General features: G+C 39.3%; 1 protein-coding gene across 3 annotated transcripts in view; it reads right to left on the bottom strand.

The window, feature by feature from the left end:
• fhit (fragile histidine triad diadenosine triphosphatase) overlaps nt 1-8,809 on the bottom strand; it is a 225,723-nt gene extending 216,914 nt beyond the window's left edge. For all 3 annotated transcript variants that reach the window (XM_055010876.1, XM_055010877.1, XM_023276681.3), the window contains exon 1: nt 8,775-8,809. The gene's annotated coding sequence lies outside the window, so the exon portion shown is untranslated. The remainder of the gene's footprint in view (nt 1-8,774) is intronic.
• Between the last annotated feature and the right edge of the window lie 3,732 nt (nt 8,810-12,541).

The raw sequence follows: 12,541 nt of genomic DNA, 5'->3' as shown, positions 1-12,541 counted from the left end.
AAATCTGAAATCATTAACAACAATAGGGAACCTAGAAAAATTAGTCTCTGGCCTTAGATTAAAAAAAACAAAACAAAAAAACAAACAAAACAATGAATTACTTGCATTACTTCCTGAAAATACAGGTGTAAGGTCAAAAATCTATGGGATTTTGGGAAGCCATGGCAACCTGTGTTGTCCTGATGTTAACTCCCTCAAAGACAGAGCACGCACACACGTGCACTATCTTTATCTTCCTTTATCTCCCTTTTGAGCAAATCAACTAGACTCAAAGTCAAATGTGTGCAAGTGTGATCCAGGCCAAAGTGCTGCCTCCGGTTAGAAGACAGGTCATGCATATACAGTGCTGCTTGCTTGCCTAAACGTCAAACAGGAAAAGCAACATGTGTCGTGGACTAAAATTACGCTCAACAAAGCACAACATGTTTGCACTGGCTGAAAAAAAAACAGTCCTTTGAAAGACTGAACATTGCTCTGTTGAATTATACATGACACAAAGGGAACCAAATCAACTGTGCGAGGTATTGTTGTGACATGAATAACTGGTGCGTAATAGATACTGGCTCTCCTGCATTATGCATCCCTGTTCGCAAATCTCCACGTGGAGTTATGACGCAAAGCAGGTCAAGGGATCCGAGGGACACAGTGTCACTGATCTAATGATCAACACTGTTAATGCTTTATGGTCCCAGCCTGGACCCTCTTTCTGTCTTCTTCCCTCCCTTTCTCTTCTTCTTTACCTCTCTCTCTCCTCTCTCCCTGTCTCTCTTCTCCCTGGTCCATCTCTGTCCTGTTCTCCCTCCTGGTCAGTTGGTCTCCCTCTCCCCCTCAGTACCTCCCCCCTCTTGCTGCACTCCCACCTGCTGGTGATCAGCGCTGATGGGAAGTAGCTGCTGCACCAGCATCAATCAGTGCTCCAACATAGCCTGGCTCTGTGCTCCACTCATCGGCAGATCGTAGCATCAGCTACGCCAGTATCTCCTGCCAGTCTGCTCTGTCCACTACCTGCCTGCCAGCTGAGCTGCAGCCACAGCCACAGCCACAGCCACAGCCACCGGCTCCTACATTCAACTAGCCTGCCTAGAAGAGCCGCTGCCGTCAGCTCTTTGCCCCAGAACTCTGCACACACAAACGGACTTTTCCTCACCACCCTCAGTGGCCATCCTCAGTGCCTCTCCCCCAGACACCAGTTCTCTCTGTACCTGCCTGCTCTTCTCCCTCCCTGCCTGTATTCCTTGGTTGTGAGTTAGTTGTTTTTGTTGTTTATCAATCCTTAACCCCATAGTGTGGTTCATTGTTTAGTTTGTTTTGTAGTTTAGAGTTTTTTCCCTCAGTTCCAGTTTAATCCTCAGTTTCTTGATTGGAGTTTGCTTAGCTAAGTTCTTGATGGTCTGTTTGGTTCTGTTTGCATCCTTTGGTTTATTTGTAACAAAACTCCTCATAAAGTTGATCCATCTGCTTGCTCCTGTGTGTCTGTGCATGTGTCTCTGGTACATCTACAGTCAAACCTGAAATTATTCATACCCCTAGCAAATTTTAACTTAAGTTACTTTTGTTCAACCAGCAAGTTATTTTTTGATTGGAAATGATACAGGTGTTTCCCAAAAAATAGTAAGATGATGTAGCCTACAAGACGCATCATTGTGGAAAAAATCATTTCTCAGCCTTTATTTACATTTAAAAGTAACTTAAAGTTCAAATTTGCTAGGGGTATTAATAACTTTGGGCTTGACTGTATATTAAATGACCACATTCTATTTTGTCGAGATTTCTGATCATCAATAACTAATGAACAAATGATGCACTTCTAAAAAAATGCTGCATTTCTGACCATGCCATATGTGAGAATGAACAGCCTTGGTGGAGTACTGTGCTCTCTGAGTGCTTTTCTAGTTCACTCATTTGGAGATAGGATGCTTTTGTATAGTTAGGAATATTCTGGTGATGTGGTATTTCACATCTACTTCTAGATTAATGTGAGACTTGCATCATATTCATTGAATCAAATAAACTACTTTCTCATTTTACTAACCTGGTTATTTGAAAATAATAATCAAATAATATAATAAAATCTTTGTATGTTAAGCACTTACAATATGACTGACTCTTGCAAACCACATTTTTACTAAAGCTAAGCAACAGAAACATACAGTACTAGTGAACATAAAACATTGTTTAGATCCGTATCCATCATGCAGGATCATCAGTGAGGCATCCGACTAATTTCAAATTTATTTTGCAGCAGCAGGATGAGCCCAAATATCCAGCCAGAGTCATAAATGACTTTTGACAGTGGTAAGAACAAGGAGTCCTGCATCAGATAGCTGCTCCTCATAGAGTGTTGATCTTAACAAAGTCAGTCTGTGCTTACATGAAGAGAAAGAAGGTACGGATAGAGACTAAATCCATAAAAGAACGACAGAGAGTTCTCCAAGATGCTGAACAGCTTACTTGTCAGGTTGAAAAACTGGTTCCCACAGTTAAATACAGATGAGATTTGGGCGTTATCTCTTTACTGCAGAGGTATATGTGTGGAATTAAAGCATAGCACAGTGAAAGTTCAGTGATAGTATCTAAAGTGGATTGTAAATGGGAATAGAAGCCCTGCCAATACCATTGATGAAACAACTGATTTAACACTCTTAAATCAGAAATGAGCAGTGGTAGGCAAGTTACTTGAACAAGTACGTATCCCTGTGCTAATGGGTCTGTAACATAATGCTTAACTGTTACACACTCTTTGGATCAAATATGACCCATTCTGACATTTGACAGCCATAAAAAACATTCTAAATGTCATCTTTTCACCATGATTTTTCATGATTATTTCCAAAAGTTATCGAAAATATACAAAAATAAAAATATTTTCAAATTACAGTGATGTGAAAAAGTGTTTGCATCCCTACAGATGTCTTCAATTGATGCATATTCCTGACACTTAAATGTTCCAGATCTTCAAATTCATTTTAATATTAAACAGAAATAAACTACAAAACACAAAATGCCACTATCAAATTAAATAAATGAACAACTTTATCAAAAACCTGTATAAATTCCCTGTGAAAAAGTAATTACCCCCCCCTAGACTTAGTAACTGGTTAATTTCTTAGCAGCAACAACTGCAGTTACATATCTGCGATAGCTTGTGATCAGTCTTTAACATCACCATAGAAGAATTCTGGTCCACTCTTCTCTGCAGAATAGTTTTAATCCTGTCACATGAGATGGTTTACAAGCATGAACTGTCCTTTTAAGGTCATGTCACAGCATCTCAACTGAAGTCCAGACTTTCACAACCTTCAAAACCTTAATTTTGTTCCTTTTGAGCCACTCAGAGGTGGACTTGCTTGTGTGCTTTGGGTCACTGGGATGCTGCAGAACACATTTGTGCTTTAGGTCATGAACTGATGCAGGATATTCTCCAGGAGGATTTTTCTGATAGAAAGTCTGAACTCATCTTTGGGGGCACACATTTCAACACCCTACCTCAGAGGACACCACTTTCTGAATGGTTTCAAGTGGAGTGTGTGCGGACGAGTGCCCAGATTATGAAAAATCAGGTGAGATTTTAGTTTCAAACAACTTTTGTCTGTACAGAATTTACCCTTTAGATTAGGGGCTTTGGATGGAGTTACTTGGGAAGAGTGTGCCACCAGGTGGAACTCAACATTTTATATGTTGAAACACATTCTGGAAACAAAGGATGCCATCATCTCCACCCTGGACCTCATCAAGGCACATACTGAGTGAAGAGGAATGGAAGCTGGTGGAAGAGGTCTGCACCGTCCTGCAACCATTTGAGGAGGTGACTGTGGAAATAAGTGCAGACAGGTACCTTCGACAACTGCTTTTTCTCTGCTGCTATTAAGTCAATATTGTGCATTGCAGAAACAACACAAACAATAGATAAAACTAAATTGTTAAAAGCAATATGCCACATAAATTTTAAAAAAAGAAGCCTAATTATAAAAGTTGCTGTTTTCTTTCTTTTAACTATGTCACGGCCTCTAAAATGCTCCTGCTGTGCAAAGGTCTGCAGCGGGTGACAGTCTAACACCAACAGACAGTGACCGTGCAGAAAGTGAGAAAACTGGTTGCGGCTCTTTGTTCAGCCATGGACTGAAAATTACTCTGTATGGAGGTTAACGCTTTCCTCACAGAGACAACATTACTGGATCCCAGGTTTAAGAAGCTTGCTTTCAGTGACAACAGAGCTGTTGAGGCACTTCAGCCACTAAGTGCAGCAGCATCAAAATGTCTCCCAGCAACCAGCCACCTCCACCACTAGAGGGCCAAGTGGAGGAGGAGCCCCAAACATCTGCTGTGTGGAGGTTCTATGATGAAAGAGCTGCAGGAGATGCTGCAAGGAGAAATCCTACAGCTGATGCTGTAATGGAGGTGAGATCGTATCTTGAGGAGCCCCTCATCCAACCAGCAGATGACCCCACCCCCAGCAGCAGGCCAAAGCCTCAGTCTTCCCCCATCTTGTGAAGGTGATGGAGGGGAGACTGTATTGTGGCAACATTGGTTCAAAGTGAGAGAATCTCCCTAAAAACAGGACAGATACTCACTGAAAGACAAAATTGGATCAGCCCATCCAGCTCAGGCATCTGATTTTTCTTAATGCCAACCTGCACCGAGGACATTCATACTGTTTGAACACTGTTTATTTAAGACTGTTTGAAGTTTGTTGCTGTTTCTGTTCTGGTTCTGTTTTGTGCTTTTGTGTGCAGTGTTTTGTTCATTTGGGTTTTTTTTTTTTGCACAAAAAGTTTGATTAAAATATTAAAAGTAAGAATGCCTGTTTTTGAAACAGAACAAATGCACAAAATGAGAAAATTTTGAGGCTTCTCATAAAAACACTGAATGAAAAAGGGTTTATCAATACACAAATCACTCATATTTGCCAGGAAAGGCCAAAATATGAGGCTACAAATAGTACTAAATTAGGAGCCATTTGGGAGCCAAAAGTGCCAGCTCTCTGAAAAGAGCTGAACTTCCCATCACTAATGCAGAAAGAGTGAGATATTATGGCTACTACACATCCACAGCTAAACTTAAAGCATACATACTTCAACTAATAAAATCATGTATAAACAAAATTTGCCATTTTATATAAAAATTGATGCATTTGACTGCCACCTGGACACTTAAATAATATGAAACATATTATATGTATCAGTGTTTTTGTGGTTGTCCTACTAAAAGCCTTCTCTATTGTTTGTGTGGGGTTGTCACACTTTGGTTTGTGTATTTACCCAAGAGGCTGAGGTACAAAAATGCAGAAAATTTGATTTAAATTCCTTAATTTTTTTATTTAGATTTTTTTTTGGGGGAAGGACCCTCAGAACCCCCAGCACTTAGCCTGTGTATTTTTACAAGTTTGCGCCTCCATTTAATACATAACTGGGCACCCATGGGTCTACCCACACAGGTGCTTTCAATTATTTTGCATAATTAGACATAACAGATCTATGTGGGTGTGTAAAAACTGCCTGATTACCATCCCCTTTTATTCTTTGTGTGCTTCAATGATCTCATATACTGTATATTTCAGCACTACAAGTCCATCTCCCTGTTTGAGCAGAAGTGTAAAAGGGAAATGAAACCATAAAACTGTAATATTCAGTCCCAACCACAGCATCTTATGTTCCACTTGTTCAGAGTTAGGACAGAGCTGAGACCAGGCAACAACATGCATTCACTGTGCTCATTCATCAAAAAACAACTGTAATGCCAGGCTAACTACGACGACTTTTCTATTTCTACAACTGCTCGTGATTCAGCATGACTCGGATGTAGCTCAGGCATCCTGTATGCCCTTACAATTAATCTATTTTGGCACATTTGGATGTGCTACACCTCCTCTATCATCTGAGCTGTTCTGCTAGAACGACCCTCATTTCAAAGAAACAAAGAGGTTTAGAAATCATTGAGGAAGGTAGAAGGTAGATAAATGTTGCAGTAAGTGGTCTATCTGTGGGTTGAGGCCTACTCTATGACATGGCAACTACAGAAATGATGAACTGATCCATAGCATAAAAGTTTTCTTTTTTTTTTTAGTATAGGTGGTCAAATGTTGACATCTTTTTTGAATAAATGAAGTCTCAGTAATTATTTGTATTAAAGTATTGGAACACTGTTACAAAATAAAGAATTTTAATTTGTTTTTTAAAAAAGGGATACTTTTTTTCCATTAAAAGAAACAAAACAATGCATAAGTAAAACACCTGCTTCCAGTGCGATGGTCATACTATACACCGAGTGAAGCAAACCATCCTATCACAAGGCCAGTACAGCAGGAAGTGGAAATTACCACAACGGTCGAATCACAATGCTTCTAACTTTAAAAGGATCATGTTGCTCCTGCAATTTAGTGTAAAAAGTGACAGGACAACTTCTTTTAAACTTGCTGGAACATGCATTATTCAAGCTTTAAAAGCCCCTTTACCCACACATTTTCATTTGGTTATCTTAGGAAACTCACTCTTCGAACAAAACAAATAGATGGTTTTGGTAAAAGTGATTTTTAGATTACCTCTCCAGAGCACATTGCAGTATGCTCTGTAGACATCCCACAATAGTTGGGATGCGGATTTTTGAGACAATGCAAAGTCAAAAAAAAAAGAAAGAAAAAAAAAAAAAAAACACCAAAATCGAGATTCCTAAACCACAATTTGGCTCCACTAAGAAACACACAAATGCTAAATAAATAGAATACCCTTTTCCCATGGCTGTTTATAGGGTGGGTCAAAAGTAGGCTTACACTTAGTAAGTAGGATTTCAGTAAATCAACCACCAAACCTGCGCATTCAAATTTATTTACGTGATGAATTGTCTGGGGGGAAGGTGGGGGAGTGTTAAAGGCTCCTTGCCATGATGTGCACACCTGCCTGGCATTTTCACACTTCCAGTACTGTTTTACTATTCACTTTCTTTGCTCTTGATTTAATTTGTCACTGCTCACAACCCCTGTAAAAAAAATACATAAAAATTTGAAAAAAAAACCCCATATTTATCTGAACCAAAATTGGAAGAAATAGCTTAAAAACATTCCTGATACGTGAATAAGAGATATGGAATACTGGTTTGGACTTATGGTTTGGATAAATTAGATCTAAAATGTGAAACAAACATGGAAACAACTGTAAGCCTACTTTGGCCCACCCTGTATTTAAACATAAATCATATAAAATGTAATGCAAATGCAAGCCTTCCATCTCAGTGTGTTTCTTTTTTAATTATTCTTTACGTTGAATGCAATGCCAAACGTCCACTGATTCCTCTTTGTTCAGATCCACATTAATCTAAATAGGATCCAGCAGCTTGCTATGCACATAAATTATGTAAATACCCCATTCAGTGAGCCCCTGTGCTCTATGGAGGGAGGCATTGCAGGCTTGGAAGAAACCACCAACATCAGGATAAAAATGTTTCATCACATGATGAAGCTGATCAGTCAAACAACGTATTGATCTGCAGTGACCCTTCCCACAAAGGAGACAAAGGGTCCTAAACTATGACTGCAAAATGCCCTCCAGATCCCCTCACCGTAGGGCTCAAAGGTTCCACTTTTCCTTTAAGTTTTCACCCATCTGTACAGACCTTATAATCATGAATGAATATCCTACTTTACGCTGGGGCCAGTACAGGGGGTGAGTGTCAGCCCAGACAAATCCACATTTAATAGTCAAAATTAATTATTTTGTTCAATTCAACAAACAGCTCTTGGCTGTTGGGGGAAAACTAAACAAACAAAAAAAAAAACAAACAAAAAACGCTCTGACCTGTTGTCATTTCTTTAAACCATTTACATTTTACTTAGGCAGTGCCAAATCCCTGCAAAACATTGACTGCGGAATTATTTTAGTGGAACATTTCCACATAGAGAGGCAAGCACTGGCAGGGAAACAGCTAATACACAGAAAAAAGACACAAGCAGAGCAGAAGAGGCAACACAATCTGATTCACACCCGGAGGACACCAGCATCACAGAAGGCAAGCGTATATTATCTTTTACTGACATCCATTTTCTATACACCACTAAATCCTCTGTACGCAGCTGGAGTCTGTCCCAGGACAGCAAGGGTGAAGGCAGGGTTCACCTGCACAGGTAACCAGTCTATCACAAGGCACACAATCACACTCACAATTTAGAATCACCAATTAACCTCAGCATGTTTTTGGACTGTGGGAGGAAGCAGGAGAACCCGGTGAGAACCCACGTTGCACAGGGAGAACATGTAAACCCCACACAGACAGATCCCAGGCCAGGATCTGATCCCAGGCCAGGATCTGATCCCAGGCCAGGATCTGATCCCAGGCCAGGATCTGATCCCAGGACCTTCAGCGGGTCGCAGTGGTAGCCAGTCTTCCACCAGATAAAACGATCTCGATCCCAACACCTGCCAGCCGGCTACAGCTAAGTCCTGACGGTCAAAGGGTGACGATATACATATCTAAGCTCTGATTGGACACAGCGAATAGCACATGGATTGTTCAATAATGTCGTCACCGTCTTCACCAGAACAAAAGAGTTTTTCATCGCGAAACGTGACAGCTAGCCATGCGGAAGTTTAAAGGGACTGTTATACCCGCAGATGCGCATGTTGTCACGTGCAGCAGAGAAAAGCCAGTGCGCATGCTTGTTACTCTGTTCACGCGCAGTTACAGTTTAATGAACATAAATCCTTACAGCTTTATAATCGCTCACTCTCATTATAGAACGTTGTAGCAGCGCAGTAAAACAGCTAATACGTGTTGTAGACGCTTACCTTCTACCTCAGCCTCTGTGCGCTTGCATTATGGGAAGTGTAGTTTTATATAACCGCTGTAATAAGAGCAGCACGGCAGCACCACGTTTAAAAAACTACAAGTACCAGAGTAGAAAAAAGACAGGGTTTGAGTTGCGTTTACGGTAGATAGGAAAGAATGTTTTTGATTCAAATGTCTGTAACTTGAATGTTATTTTATCCTTTGTTAGGAGACGTCAAATGGGATTTTACTAGAGATCTGCGCACAAGAAAATGTATAGTGGAATGGAATGAATTCACTGATATTTAAACAAATACACAATTTATATACCAAACACATTGCAGATAAATAAAAACACCAGTCACAGATAGCAATCAAAGTAATTATATTTTAAACTCTTCAAGAATGTTTTTCTTTAAAAAAATATATAAAATCTATTTTTGAACATAATATTTAAAACCCATTTCAACAAGTTGTGGTTGAACATCTGATACAGATAAAGTAAAAATACCTGAGTTTAGGTCTGATCAGAGATAGTGGCTTGCAGTGACAATGCAACTCTTTCCTGTCCATAAACCTATTCTATTCTATTATTCATAGTTATTTTTATTAATTTCTATAAAAGCTAAATGTCATAACTACTGACCTCATAATTTTTTATGCTTTATGCCATGTCCTCCTCCTCCAGTTCCATCTAGCTGGCAACGTCCCTCTCCACTCTTTTCCCTTCTTTTTCAATCACAAATATATTTTTCGAAGACATTCTTTTTTTCCAATGACAACCTATATTGTCTTTGTTTTAGCTTCATACGTACATATAATTGTGCTTAGTAATTGATTGAAAATAAATCATTATTGCATTTAAAATATCTGTGTGCTGTGTCTTGGTTGTCCTGTGTGTGAGCCTCTGACCTGCCTATCTTTTAAAGTCTGCTGTCAAGAAAAAGCATGTTATGTACGTTTGTGTTTTTGTTGTACCTCTGATCTCATGTTAAAATTCGTTCAACACAAACAAAAACTCATGTCTTAGTTTGATGTTTAATTGATGTTCTGTCAATCCATCCAACAATCCGTGAAGTAATCTCAACAACATACACGAAATATTACACTGACCACATTTCTATGACACCTTGTGTGAAGATCTATAGTCCCAGGACAATGATTGGTTATGATTTTGATTAACTTTTCACCGTTCATAATGTACTGCCATCTTAATTCACTTCCAGCAGAGGATATGCATTTCCATCAGAGTCTGTCATACTACACCTCCCACCACTGCTGAATGAGCAAACAAGTCAAATGATTGAGCAGAGCAAAACTGGGCAGAGAACAGAATAATTGTATCAATATTGGAAAGTAAAAATCATCAGAATTAGCAACAATCTTTACATTATATCTATGGATCTGTAAATATTGAAGTGATGACATCAAAAACATATTTCTTTAAAATTTGATTTAATGATTCTATAGGGGGCTGCACAGTGGTTTGGTGGTTAGCACCGTCGCCTTGCAGCTAGAACATCCCTGGCATGGTGGGCCACTTTGACTTTCTGTGTGGAGTTAGCATGTTCTCCCTGTGCATGCATGAGTTTTCTCTGGCTTTCTTCCACAGTCCCAAAACATGTTCAGGTTAATTGGTAATTCTAAGGATCATTCCAGAATTAGAGGATATTTTACGATTCACCCATCAAATTTCAAATGATCCATGTACAAAATACTAAACATGCAGTTGTGCAAATGTACATGTCCTGAGACCAAATCTTAAAAACTAAATTAAAAAAAACATCAGAACAGAATGTTTGAAAATATTTTGTAAAATACCAAATAAGTCTGGAGTTCCCCCTAAAATATAATTTTTCTCTTGTACCACCCCCTGATGACCAAATTGAATCTAAAATAAAGCAGTTAAAATTAAATTTAAATCTCCATTTTAGGTATTTTTTTCATTGGTGTCTCTTGTAATTGTGGGAGCATTTTTTTAATCAACGTAATATTTTAAATAATTATTATTATGCATGGAACGCGTGTCCCACAACAACTCTGTTAGTATAACCTGGCATTAACAGTCATCGAACAGTTTTCCAAAAGAATGGATAGAGCAGAGCTATGTCCTCTCTTCTATTTTTCATATTTTCATAATATTGTCAGCCTTGATTGAATGTCTCACTATTTCATGCAATCCTGTTATGCATATTATCAGGATAAGACAAATTCTTTTCAATTCAATTCAATTTTATTTATATAGCGCCAATTACAGTCAAATTGTCTCGAGACGCTTTACAGAACCCATATGCCTGACCCCCAGAGCAGCCCTAAGGAGACAGTGGCAAGGAAAACACCCTTTTAACAGGGAAAAAAACTTGAGCAGAACCGGCTCTAATGTGGGGGGACCCATCTGCCTGCTGGCCGGGCGGGTTGAGAGGGACAGAAGAGGTAGAGAGGTAGAGATAGAGGGGTAGAGGTAGAGATAGAGGGATACAGATAGAGGGGTAGAGATAGAGAGGTGGGGGGGTGGGACACAAGGACCATAAAACACAGCCACACATCTGAAGCATCCAGCATCCAGCTCTGGGACCAGGGACACTCGGAGAAAGGACACAGAAAGAAACAGAGTGAATGTAATGCAATAATGGTATATATAGTAAATACATAGGTAGTTAGAGAAGGGCTCAGTGCATCCAGAGAGGTTCCCCAGCAGCCTAGGCCTATAGCAGCATAACTAGGGGCAAACTAAAGGGACATCAAGAGGGGAAGTCAGTTTTGCAAATGAAAACACCAGCTCACCCCGTCAGGGTCCCCCAGTATTTTGCAATGATATAGAAATCTTTGACAAATCTCTGGATCCAGACTATAATCTGCATCACTGTCAAAATCTAATCAGTTGATCCTTGTGTCATTTCTGACCCTCCCTTAACATCTAATCTGAATCCGTTAGTCCGTTTTTGAGTAAAGTTGTGAACTGACAGACAAACCAATGGCGATTGTCACATAGCTTCGTCATGTTCCTTGGAGGAGTAACAATATGTGAACCAAATGTTAGTACTGACAACACTACTGTTGCAGTCACCTAAAGTCTACATTACCATTACAACAGCAGCTAGGTAAAGTTGAACATCAGCCAAGTGGAAAAGATTAGCTGATGGATAACTATTACTTTATCAGCCTTGACATAAACATATACAGTGCTACTCCTTGATATGAATCAGTCAAATAATGCTAAGAATTAAAAATTTCTACATAGCCCCATTCCAAATATTGTAATATTCAGTCTCACTTTAAAGTGTGTTGCAATGCATCAACATTCTGATCTCAGACTGCAGTAAAAAATTGCACATATCTAACTCCATGCAGAGCTGCACATGATGGCCATCATGGTGCACATTAACAACCCTATTAATTCCTAGAGTTTCACAGAAAAGGATGATTTTGGAACTGCTTAAATGAGTGTAAGATAGCACCAAACCTGAACAGCTGGTCAGTTTATGAAACCTTTTATAACAGCCATACATTTATTGCCATGAAAGTGGAAAAGAACTTTCATTGTCTGACAAGCAGCAATAAGAGACCTCTGTCACCTAAAAGTAACAGCTGGCTTGAGAGCTTATAGCAGTAGACAGTCAATCAATCAATCAGTCAATCAATTAATGAACAGTCATCCAGATGTGAGAAAGGAGAAGTCATGAATAATCCAGTATGTACTTACTGACACTGTTAAACTGTCTCTCTGATGAAAGAGTCATGATCTTTCTGTTCCAATCCCTGTCTCACAACACTTTATCTGAATATT

The sequence above is a fragment of the Amphiprion ocellaris genome, chromosome 5 (genome assembly GCF_022539595.1).
Source record: "Amphiprion ocellaris isolate individual 3 ecotype Okinawa chromosome 5, ASM2253959v1, whole genome shotgun sequence".
In the NCBI taxonomy this organism is placed as follows: Eukaryota; Metazoa; Chordata; class Actinopteri; family Pomacentridae; genus Amphiprion; species Amphiprion ocellaris.
The sequence above is the reverse complement of the archived record's forward strand: the minus strand, read 5'-3'. Positions and strand labels throughout refer to the sequence as shown.